We start from the raw sequence: 10,634 nt of genomic DNA on the forward strand, positions 1-10,634 counted from the left end.
TCTGAAAAGGATCAAAAGTGACTACTCTGGAGAACTAGGCAAAAGGTTTACCAGACAATCCGTAAAACTACATATACACCTTGGCAATCATATGAAAACCAAGGACTTTCCGTATGGCAGTCAATCTTCCCGAATGCTGTGTTCGGTGCGTTACGGGTCGTAAGGCAGCAGACACGGCTTCCTGTGGATAAAGGATGATAACCTAGTGGGGTCTCCCCATATACTCGACGGTACGTGGGAGCACAAATCCATGTTAGACCATTATTGAGTCACAGAAGGAGGAACCACCCAACCTTAAGTGAAAACAACAGTGACTAGGTTTAACGACGTCGGAACACGTCTCTAGCCTAGAACTCTAAATGTGTGTGTTAAATTCCAATTCGTTGTTAGATTTATTCAGTTGTTTCAATTTTCAGGCCTTACCGTGTGTAATATCTCAAAATTTCCTAAATGCAAACTATATGCCAAAATATATCATTTCATTCGATGAATGCTAACTACGAGAGAGTTGAGAGTTTTCACACAAACAAAATGATCATAGAACAATCAACAATATCTCTAATGCAGCTAATGGCAATTAACAAACTTTTCTTCGAGATCACTAATCACTAATCAAAATGAAAAGTTCTAATTCTCATTAAATAATACAAAGCAAAAGAGATTTTTTCCTTTGTTGATGGCAAAGTGCATTAAACAAACTTTGAGAAATGATAACAAACAAATTCTATTCAATACAAGCACATTCAGTTCCCTAAATCACCAAGCAATCCTCCAAAGAACAAGAAAAGTCCCAAAGAGACCAATGAGCTGTGTAATTTAGGCTCAAAGTGAGACAAAGCGGAATTCAAGTGAAAGCGAAGCAAGTCACCCAAATAACGCAATAAAACGATTTGAAACCACCAAACAAGTGCAAGGGAGTAATCAAAGAGTCGACTGGACCACTAGAAGATCAAAACACCTGAGGAAGGCTCGACACACAAAGCCACTAGATGCCCTAGGGCTAGAAATGTGAAATCGATGGAAAAAAGCAAACACCCAAAGGGTAACGATCAAAGCCAGTCAAATCACACTCCAACACACTCAAGTGGTCGAAAAAAGGTACCCAGAACAAAAACCAAGCTCAGAGGGCTCACAGCCAAGCAAACTTCAAAAGTTCCCAAGCCTGGCGCGACCGTCAAGCTGAAATAAGCGCCTTTCAACTATTGGCGCGGGTTGTCAATGTGCAACGAGCGCCAACTGGCGCGACTGTAACGCTATAAAAAAACGCCAGCCGAGTTTGCTATGGAAAAATAAAAACAAACGAGCCAAAGCTAAGTCAACAGTACCCAGGTACACCAAGGGGCAAGAAGCAACACATGGACTCAACCCAGAAGGCTAACTAAGCAGGAGAAACCAAGAAACAAGGCAAGTTCCAAGCCATTCAGTTCGTAAACCAAACCGGAGATGGACTGAAGTGGCGTTGGTCTACTTTGCTATTGCGAAGCAATAGCGTTTCGAAGGCTATCTGGCCGTACTTCAGGCTCCGTCCAAAGTTTACAAATCAAACAACAAGACAAAAAGCCAACTCCCCAGCGGAGTCGCCAAATTGTTGTGGAGGTAAATCCCCTCTGCGGACAGAGGCGATCCCTACTAGCCCAAATGGGGTCTAGCAACAATCAAACAACACTAACATGCAGGTTCCTAATTGCAAATCAAAGACCGATGATGAGGGCCTACCTGGATTCCAACGCTAATATTTGTAGAAGAGTCGTCGCTCCCGTTCCTTTGCTCTGGCCGGTCACAATCCCCACGATCCTCGTGAACGGACACCTGCACATGCAAAGAATGACACAAATACAAGCATAAAATCCAATAGATGCAACTATATATCAGTCAGAAAGGATATAACTCAATCATCATTACAAAGACAATAAGAGTGGAACCATAATGATAGTTGTCTATTATTGATAAACAACAAAGAAGAATACAACCATAGTTTTGACGTCAAATCCTCCTTTGGCTGGGTGATCAACAACACATGCCTTGCAAAGCTTGTTGGGAATGGGGAACAAGCCTCTCTCTCCTTGGTTACTTGGACAAGAATCTCCTCACTTTAGATTTAGCTTCATGGGAATGAAGAAGGCTTCTTGTAGCATGAGCTTAGCAATTCTCAGACTTTGGGACTTAGAATTTGGAACTCGGAGACTAACTTGTCAAAGGCAAAAGGACAAGCTTTTATAGATAGAGGAGAAGGAGTTAGGGTCATCCAAAAGATTCATGGGATTGGCTTTATCACTAAGAAGCTTCCATGAGAGGTGGAGAACTATTTTCCTTCTATGGAGATTCGAAGCCCAACTGAACTAACTCAAGATGGAATCAGTTCATGAATAGGTTAGGAAGAACCTTCGTAAGTTTGTTTGTTAAAAACTTTACCCAACTGGGCTGGCGCGAGTGCGACTCTGAGATAGAGCGCCAGCTGGCGCGCCCTCTTTGGAGGATTTCCCCCATTGGCGCGAGTGATACACAGTGGAACCGTGCCAATGGAAAAAGGGCTATTTTTATGGGTATTTTGCAGAAGGTGTCTTCAGGGCATATGAAGTACATACTCAAGGGGATACAATGCAAGTGTTTCCAGGTCATGTCACTTCTCACAGGTCCCCGAATAAGTCCTCCAAGGTGCAGGAGAAGGGGAAACAGGGACGGTGACAAATTAGTGTGTAACAATACTCATAGTTTTTGGATTGCCAATTAAGGGTGCAGATGAAGTATATATTTCAAAGTCCATTAGCTTTATAGACCTACACGACAATGAGAGTCATAGGAATAACTGTTAGAAGCGGTTGTGTTATAAATAAAAAATGTTAAATTTGGAATAAGAAATTTATAACAAACTTACGTTGATGGACTGATAGCTGAGGTAGCCCAACTTTTAACATTTATAACAGAACCCTTTTGTAGCAAGCCTGTTGCTACGAGATCATTGAAATCTTTTGGAAGCATGATGTGTTTGTTATGTGTTCCGTCTGAAATTGCAGTACGATATCGTGGAGTTGAATTTTGCATTGATTGTATTGGTTGAAGTTCAACAATTTGTAGGTATGGTTGAATATGAGTTGATCCAAATAACATCGAGGAAATTGCATTCTGAGTAAGGTTTGTTGCCATTTTCTGTTACAAAACAAAACACAAAATGTTGTTTTCTTCGCGTAAGATGTTTAATATTCATTACATTCCTACAGCATTACTTGAAAATATATGAATTAAAGGGCAAAGGGCAAGAAGCATGTTCAATTTGTTTCTAAATGAGTGGATATCTAAGCTTGGAAACATAATGAAGAAAGATATTTATAACAACAACTTTTATACGCTCATTTTTTTTGAAACATAGTTTCACCAAGCGAAGAGGAAGAAGGAGAGGGAGAAACAGATGAAGTAGAAGGTTGGAGGGTAACTCTAGTATCATTTGGTTGTTGATTTGATTGCTCAAGAATCATGGTGTTTTGAACGACAGAGGTCAAGAAAAGCCATACCGGCAGGCCAATTGCAAGCCCTGGAAGGGACAATGTAGCCATATGAGGTGCACCAACATCTCCCCTAGAGGAAAAGGGAGTAGGATTCCCACAAGGGGAAATCCTTGATTGGTGGAGTCAATTTTTTCTACATGAGACCAATGAGGGAACAGTGATGTTATTCCGATTTAAATAAATTTTACGACGCTTTGACACAACTTGCTTTTTGAATTTTTAAGAGTCGAGAAAAAGCTAAAGATGACTCTAGTCGCCTTCGATTTGGGTAACTCTAGTATCATCTGGTTGCTGATTTGATTGCTCAAGAATCACGGTGATTTGAACGAGAGAGGTCGAGAAAAGCCATATTGGCGGGCCAACTGCAAGCCCTGGAAGGGATAATGTAGCCATATGAGGTGCACCAACATCTCCCCTAGAGGAAAAGGGAGTAGGATTCCCCCAAGGGGAAATCCTTGATTGGTGGACTCCATTTTCTCACCCTAAGACCAACGAGGGAACAACGATGTTATTCCGATTGAAATAAATTTTATGACGCTTTGACATAATTTGCTTTTTCAATTTTTAAGAGTCGAGAAAAAGCTAAAGATGACTCTAGTCGCCTTCGATTTTTAATGAGCCTGAAGTGACAAGTGCTCAGATGGACCTTTTCTTTTAAGGAGTCTGAAAAGGAACGAAAGTGACTACTCTGGATATCTAGACAGGGGGATTACCAAACCAATTGCAAAACTACAGAATACTTTTTATGGTATGGAAGTCAATCTTCCCGAATGTTGTGTTCAGTGCATTGCGATCGATAGGGCGCAGACACGGCTTCCTAAGGATAAAGGGTATAGCCTACTGTGGTCTCCCAATATATACTCGACAGTACGTGGGAGCACAAGTTCATACTAGCACTTGTCGTTTCAAAGAGGAGGAATCACCCAACCTACGATGAAAGCAATAGTTACCAGGCTTTACGACGCCGGAGCACGTCTCTAGCCTAGACTTCTAAATGTTGTGCGTTAGGTTCCAAAGCATTTTTATGTTTATTGAAGTTTATTTTACAGTTGATCTTTCTTAAGAAGTTTTCCTTTAAGGTTGATCGCGTGATGTACATATACAATTCCTAAATATGCAATCTAAGATGATAAACAGTCGTTTACTTTCTTTTTGCAATGAAAATCCTAGCTACTAAGGAAAGAGAAGTGAAATTGTTTCAACATAGAGTAGAAAGCACACACTAAGTCATAAATCAATTTCTGCATGCATTCTAAATGCAAATGCACATGCATGTATTTGTTTTCCGCTTTCTTAATGTGTGGATGACAAAAAAAATGCCAAGTGGAATATAATATCAATACAGGGATATGACTATTCCAGAATTCTGATAGACATGAGAAAAGCTATTAAAGTTGGTATCTAAGATTTCTAGAGTCTGTTCACTAGAAACAAGACAGTCACGATGGCACCACTTTGCATTAGTTTAACAGAAAGGAATAAAGTTTAAATTATCAAGGAAGCATATATATAACTGAATCAATTCAATTAGGAAATAATTTTGAATCAAATTTATAAGACTCTGTATCTGCTCTGTGGCTAATGTACAATTGATGGCAGAGGATTTTCTATCATGGTCCATGGATGAAATATAAATTAAACAAAAACTCAGAAAGGAGATTAAGGTTGTTACCGGAGATGAAGTAATACAGAAACGTCCAGAAATGTCCTTGAAAGTTGAACCTGAAAAAGACGAGGGTTATGATCCTTGATCTCAAACATAGACTTATCACATTGAACCTTAACAAGACTAAGGTTACAATCTTCAATACCAAAAATAGATTATGACAGTGAACCCTAACAAGACTAAGGTTATGATCTTCAATACCAAACATAGACTTATCATTGTAAACATTAACAAGACTAAGGTTATGATCTTTAGTACTTCTAAGAACAACCATACTTCCATTCCATATATACAGGGGATGAAGTAGAGAATCGAGATCGCTACAACACATACATATGTGGAGTTCCAATTCACTAGCAAGGAAGAGGCCTCAAAAAGATACAAGCCTTGACCTAAGTGATAGAAACTCAAGGGACAGAAAAGTTAAAAGTAAAGGGGCCAAGTCTTGTTCAATACAAGCATTCCATGAAAATGGTATATGGATTCCTTGAAACCCTACTAAATGCCAATGAAGATGAACATGGTGATCATAAATTCACAATAGAACAAATATATGCAAAAATAATACATTCTTTCATAAAGGCTTACAAGTACCTACATTAACAATGGGCAAGAGAAATTTTGATGCAGTAGTAGACACAAGCAGAGATGAGCATCATCTCTAATCTCTGTTGGGAAGAGGTATTCAGAAAACCACCTCTAAAACCAAGAAAGATGATAAGATCCCTACAAGAGTGACTGAGCTTGGGAGTTTAGTGGAGCTGAAGAATGTTCCCTTATGGGCAATTTTTCTGGCAGTCATTCCTGGATCATTGCTTGCATCCATGATTTTTGTAGACCACAATGCTGCTTCCATTTTGATACAAGTAATCCTTCTGGCATCCCCAATTTACTTTTTAGTTTCATCGAGCAGAGGTTACTATTATTGCTTTTAACTTTCTAGAATTTATTAGGGTGCCATTTATTGTCATCTCTTTCTCTACTCTCAGTCCATATTGACTGGAATACAGGACAGGGTCACTATTAGACTGAATCAGACCCAAGTTTAGCCTAAATGAAATCAATAATTCCCTTTCACTGCAAAATAAAGTTGGCCCCAATGCAAGAAGGACCATGTCAAGAAATTGGGATATATCAATTATAGCCATCCTTGTATTTATGTGTGGCATATTTGGGTTGCCTTTCTGCTACGGTCTTTTCTTTCAGGTAAAAGTGTGTTGAACATATCAGAGATGAAACCTGCTTCTACTGCAATCAACAACTTGACAGTCAAAATTATTGGTAGACTTCAATTATTTCAAATATAATTCAAGTATCTCAAATATTCCTCTTGTCATGTACACTTAACAGAGCCTGAAGCATGTCCAAGCTCTTACACATGAGAAACATTCGGATCTGGAGAGCCAGGAGTCCCAGAATGATATTAGAGTCCAGCGCATTTCAGGCCTGATTGCTTCCTTGCTATCAGGCCTTCCGCTTGCTCCAAGATTAAGTTGGGTCACTGCAAAAATTCCTCTTGTTGTGGTTGTTGGCTTATTCATAGAGGTAAGTTGAGATCGTGACCTAAAAACCTGTTTGCAGAGTTCCATTTAAATCATTTTCACTAACTACAGGAAATTGCAATACCATGTTGGCTCATCTACAGAACTTGGACAACTATAGAATTTGCTCTCATTGTAAGTTCCTTGGAGTGATCCCTAAATTACAATTTATTAATACCCTCACAATTATTCTAAAAATAACTCTGTAAGTGGATAATATACAGGATACTGAATAACAACAGTTTATCAGAGGAGATGCCATGGCAGTTGACCAACTGCTTTAGCCTTACTACTCTATAAGAATTTGCCTGAATTGGTGCTATTTTTTGTTCATTTCATCGTGAAATTACAGAGGAAATAATCCTCGTATATCAACTCGTAGTTATTCATACTGGAAACGATCAATTTGTTTTACAGAAACCTCTGCCACAACAATTTGTCTGGGATATGATTTGGTATATGTCTAGAATGATATAAATCATCGCTGGAATTCAGTCAATATCTGGTGTTTTGAAAAAAATGCGTTTATAATAATCTTCTAAGACGTAACAGAGATATATACTGGTTTGGAATACAGTTTTGCGGCATCTCCTTAGGTCAACGTTGTTGGGCAGTGGGTAAAGAACGGGTTATACAAACATAGCTGGTTCATCAACAATGGATGAAATGGAATAAGAAAATTCAGTGACACAGAAGTTCTTGGTTGGTTCACGATCAAAGAAGGATATAGGTTACAAAAATTTGATGCCATAAAATTTCCTTTGCACTTTGACAATGGCAGAAATCTCCTTTCCATTTATGTGCAAATTCATGTTACCGGATATATATATATATATATATATATATATATATATATATATATATATATATATATATATATATATATATATATATATATTAAAAAACATTATTGCATCAAAATGCCTTCAAATATAGAGTACAATGATGTTCTTATTATTTGGGGGATTTGGGTTTCTTCTGGGGAAATTAGAGGAGCAGAAAGTAAAAAAAACTACACATTTTGGTTAATCAGTACAAAACATAAGAAGAAACCATATATGCCAGTAGATTTGTAGACTATTAAGAGTTAAAGGAAATTTTCACTCAAATGGGGAGAGAAAAATATCAAAGTCACATTGAAGATGACCTTCTACATCGGCTAGAATGGGAAGGCACAGAAGTATCAAATTCACATTCTCTACATGGGTCAGCCTTGTATCCATCCTATGCATGAAAATATGTTGATTCCTCAACATTCCTTTAATATTCTCCAACTAAGCAAAAACATTGTATCTCTCCACTTGTTTATCATTCATCATCATACCAAGCTGGGTCTTTATCTTCTAGTGTAATGAAATTGAGTTGGGGTCTTGAAATTGAGTTGAGGTATTTGTTTCTCCATCCACTAATATGGCTATGATCGGGAGCCCAACAAGAAATCTCCTCCATTATCTTAGAGTCAGAATAAAATTGCCTCTCATCATCCACCATGGTTTCCAAATTTCTAATTTCTCAAGGGACAACAATGGAATAAGTTTTGACTGAGTCCTGGACAAATGTCTAGGCCTTGCCTTGACCCTGTGAGTTGCTTCCGCTGCCACCCCTCCTACTGGGTTTCAAATTACATATTATAGATCTGATCAAACAGAACATGTACCTACAACAAGAAACAAAATAGGCTCTAAGTTCAACATCATGTAGACCTGTTAGGAAATAATGTTCAGTTTTCTTCTTGATATTGTCAAGTCTGTACATTTTATCTGATGGGAATGATTTTTGCCTCAGTTTTTTTGGAAATCCAGGTCTCTGTGGTTATTGGATTGGATGACTTTGTGGGATATCTGCCAGACAACCAAAAGGTGAAAACAGAACTAGATATTACAAATCAGATTCCATAGATTTGTATTAAATATCCTTTAGATTATATTGATAGTGTTATCTATTGATTGTGTAAATGGACAGCTTCTGTGTGAAGAACAGCTATTGTTTGCATCTCATTGGGTTCAGTGATATTAGTGTGTGTAATCACCATCGCTCTCTACCTTTCAAATCAACATAAACCATTCACTAAAGGGTCATCAAGCAAAACGGGTCAAGGTGTTATGCCTCATTTCAAATTTGTTATTTCTCAGAGTAAAGCTATCATCTTACCATCAATATCTATGCCTCTTGTTAAAATATTCTTGCATGTCCTGACCAGGTTCTCCAAGGCTTGTAATATTGCACATGGATATGGCCCTATACATGTATGATGATATAATGAGAATGACCGAAAATTTGAATGAGAAATTCATAATTGGCAATGGTGCTACAAGCACAGCTTACAGATGTGATCTTAAGAACTGTAAGTCAGTTGCTATTAAAAGACTATACACACACTATCCACAAAGCTTGCGGGAATTCAAAACTGAGTTAGAGACTGTTGGAAGTATCAAACATCGATCTGTCCTCCAACAATACCACGGGAAAAATTCCTGTAGAGCTGGGGCATATTATAAATTTAGACAGATTGTGAGTTTTAGTTATTCTAATGTCTTGGTTAAGGCTTCTAAGGTTCCCTTTTAGAACTATATCTAAAAAACATAATAGCTGCAAGGGTAGTCCTTACATTTCTATTGCCCTGTGATGTGATGTGAATTTTTAGGGACATTTCTAACAATAATATATCTGGACCTATCCCGAGATCTATTGGGAGCGCTCTTATTTAACAAAGGAGAACTTTCAAACAAACGACAATCCTGGTGTTGAGACAATGCCTAGTCAACCCAATGGCAAACTGATTAGGTTCTGATGGATGTGCAGCAATAACAAGCGGATAGACATTGCCACTGCACATATAAATCAACACGAATTTCTCAACAACAATATAAAATAAACAATAGGACCAGCTGGGATCCCTGCTATTTAGATGAGGATAATTTACCAACATTGATTTACACAGCAGATCTTAGAATGACGACAATTTAAAATAAAACTGTTTCTCAACATCCTCACAACTTTCTGAGAATAAACCATGATAGCATGAACCTGAAAAAGATGAGGGTTATGATCCTTGATCTCAAACATAGACTTATCACATTGAACCTTAACAAGACTAAGGTTACAATATTCAATACCAAAAACAGATTATGACAGTGAACCCTAACAAGACTAAGGTTATAATCTTCAATACCAAACATAGACTTATCATTCTAAACATTAACAAGACTAAGGTTATGATCTTCAGTACTTCTAAGAACAATCATACTTCCATTTCATATCTACAGGTGATCTTCAGTACTTCTAAGAACAATCATACTTCCATTTCATATCTACAGGGGATGAAGTAGAGAATCGAGATCGCTTCAGCATATACCTATGTGGGGTTCCAATTCACTGGCAAGGAAGAGGCCTCAAAAAGATACAAGCCTTGACCTAAGTGATAGAAACTCAAGGGACATAAAAGTTAAAAGTAAAGGGGCCAAGTCTTGCTCAAGACAAGCATCCCGTGAAAATGGTATATGGATTCCTTGAACCCCTACTAAATGCCAATGAAGATGAACATGGTGATCATAAATTCACAATGGAACAAATATATGCAAAAACAATACATTGTTTCATAAAGGCTTACAGGTACCTACATTAACAATGGGCAAGAGAAATTTTGATGCAGTAGTAGACACAAGCAGAGATGAGCATCATCTCTAATGTCTGTCGGGAAGAGTTATTCAGAAAACCACCTCTAAAACCAAGAAAGATGATAAGATCCCTATAAGGGTGGCCAATCACATTATTTGCAAGACCATAGGTAAATTGATGGTAGTAAGAACACAGTGTTATGAGATCACTCCTCATAAAACATTTGAAGTCACGATGGCACCACTTTGCATTAGTCTAACACAAAGGAATAAAGTTTAAATTATCAAGAAAGCATATATATAACCA

The sequence above is a fragment of the Pinus tabuliformis genome, chromosome 8, assembly GCF_031772625.1.
Source record: "Pinus tabuliformis cultivar Carrire ecotype Pingquan chromosome 8, CPIR1, whole genome shotgun sequence".
NCBI lineage: Eukaryota > Viridiplantae > Streptophyta > Pinopsida > Pinales > Pinaceae > Pinus > Pinus tabuliformis.